Source organism: Octodon degus, unplaced genomic scaffold (genome assembly GCF_000260255.1).
Source record: "Octodon degus isolate 3935 unplaced genomic scaffold, OctDeg1.0 scaffold00159, whole genome shotgun sequence".
Taxonomy (NCBI): Eukaryota; Metazoa; Chordata; class Mammalia; order Rodentia; family Octodontidae; genus Octodon; species Octodon degus.
The window spans coordinates 6,434,395-6,436,714 of NW_004524735.1; the positions used below are offsets into that span (position 1 = coordinate 6,434,395).

The window sequence follows — 2,320 nt, forward strand, 5'->3', positions numbered from 1 at the left end:
CCCTGGCTAGTCTTAATATTCCAAGATATTCATCACTGTCTCCTCTCTACCGTGAACATATTATTCCACAATAATGTAGACTAAGGGTATCCCCTGGAGAGTGGTGGCCTAGTCATTTTTGTGAGATTAACACAACTCTCTCTTTTTGTCTTCATTTTATGGTTTTCTGTTTTGATTTTTAAGACAGGGCCTTGCTATATAGTTCAACCAAGGCTTGAACTCATTATGTAGCTCATGGTGGTCTCAAATTCATGGCAATCCTCCTGCCTCAGCCTCCCAGCTATCACAACGCTCTTGCCAGTGAAATAGCCCGTCTTTTAACCAAGCTCTTTGTGGACATGTAACTGAAGAGCTAGCAACATGGGTTTGAAAGGCTCCCCTTCATAAAGCTCCTTGTAGTTGTCTGGGCACCCCTAAATTCAACCTCTAGGTCAGCATGAAGGTACCAGAAGCTCGGAAACAGATGATGTGAATTACAGTTTGGGCGCTACCATTGTCAGGCGTGGATGCCTCAGCTTTCCCACCCATTATGTGATGAATTGGCCTTTAATTCTCTGAATTTAGGATTTAGCTATTAAATTCTACGATTCATGTGGATCCACGAAGCTTAATCATCACCAAACTTTGTGGTGTCCAGGCAAGAAGAAACTAGGCCTCCAAGGCTAAAGCGGCTCTACAGAGACTTCTCAAGACTTGTTATAGGATGACATCATGGCGATAAAAATAATGTATAGCTGGGCCCAATTCTTAACCAGAAGAAAAATGGGGACCAAAGTAACTCAAAACTTGAGAGAAAATTTAGTCTTCCTGGGATAGAGTGATGGTCTTCTGATGGTTAGCTGACCTTCTCCTGTCTCCCAAAGCTTAATGGGATTAGTGACATGTCACTCCAGACCCCCATCATTCTTATTTTTAGCTCTGAGTGCTCCTCACGAGTGCAGTGGCTGTGTCTCAGAATCCCAGAAGGTTCCCAGAAAGGGCTCATGATTCATCTGCAGGTAACTTGCGTCAATTTCTAGGCTCTCCAGTGGAGTGGGGGCCCTGAGAAATGATTTTTAGCTATGAAATTCTTTACTTTTATTCCACTCCAGCCACTTGATATGAAATTATAGACCCCACAAATGGGTCCCCTGGTGCTGTAGGAAACTGGCAATTAAAATAGAAGCCCAGTGATATTGTTCTTCAAGAGCCACCAGTTGGTGTGGGAGGACAAAGCTCAGGGCTTTGCTCACAGGCTATTTTCAGCCTCTGATAGCCCTTGCGCTGCTCCCCTCAGGCTCCCTCCTGCCCTGCCCTGGCAGGCCAAGGCTGGCCACAGCCTCTTAATATTTAAGGAGAGCAAGAGCCCCCCTCACCCAGTGAGCGCACAGAGACCACGCGGCTTGGTAAGTGGAAGGACGCTGGCGTGAGGGCCTGGGGTGGGCTGCCTGCATGGCCAGTGGGGCCCTCTGGGACCCTACAGAGTGACAGTGTGACTTACATCCCAAGTACCAGCATCCAGTCTGGTTTTGTGCGAGAACTCTCAAGTTATGCTTGATCTTGGTGTAGATCTAGGGATTGCTAAATATTTTTAAAGGCCTGATTAATATTTGGGGGTTCAGGGGCAGGGTATATAACTCAGTGGCAGAGTGCTTATCTGTCATGCATGAGGGTTTGGGTTTGATTCCTCAACACACACACACATACACACACACATACATAAACACAATACATCTGCATACACATATACATACATACATACACATGCATACATACATACATACATACATGGTACAGGAATGTAGTTCAAGGGAGCCTCACAGACAGAAATGAGTAAGGAGTTACGTTGGCTTTAAAACTGCTCTTATGGTTAAGGATGTAGCTCAGTGACACAGTGCTTGCCAGGCAAGGGAGAGGTTATGAGTTTGATTCCCTGTACAAAAAACCCCCAATAATAATAAAAGTAAAAGCACTTTATGATAGAACGTTTCCTGTGATCTTGGGATGGCAGAAAAGCTGAAGGAAGTCACAAAGCGGTTCTCCTGACCACACAACCTCGTGCTTTATTTAGTCCAGGAAGCATCGCAAAAGCAGCAGGTGACAGATGGTCAGAAAGTTCCTGTTCTTGGGGTCTTGTTCCCCTCTTCCTCAAGGGTAGATATGAATAAGAATGGAATGAATTTTTCTGAACCATAAAGTACTACTGAGTTGGAAAGTGCTTGTAATAGCCCAAGATTACAGAACATAACTTTCCCTCAAATTACAAGGATCTGGGCTGGAAAGATGGCTCAGTGGTCTAAAGCACCCACTTAGAACAAGCTCAGCAAAAGCACAGGGACTG

At 45.1% G+C, this 2,320-nt stretch overlaps 1 protein-coding gene across 3 annotated transcripts in view; it reads left to right on the top strand.

The window, feature by feature from the left end:
• The first annotated feature begins 1,280 nt into the window (after nucleotides 1-1,280).
• The window catches only part of Csrp3 (cysteine and glycine rich protein 3), a 20,525-nt gene continuing 19,485 nt past the window's right edge, over nucleotides 1,281-2,320 (top strand). Inside the window, exon 1 of one of the 3 annotated variants that reach the window (XM_023702818.1) lies at nucleotides 1,281-1,385. The gene's annotated coding sequence lies outside the window, so the exon portion shown is untranslated. The remainder of the gene's footprint in view (nucleotides 1,386-2,320) is intronic. The other 2 variants (XM_004642691.2, XM_023702819.1) reach the window with 2 other exon arrangements.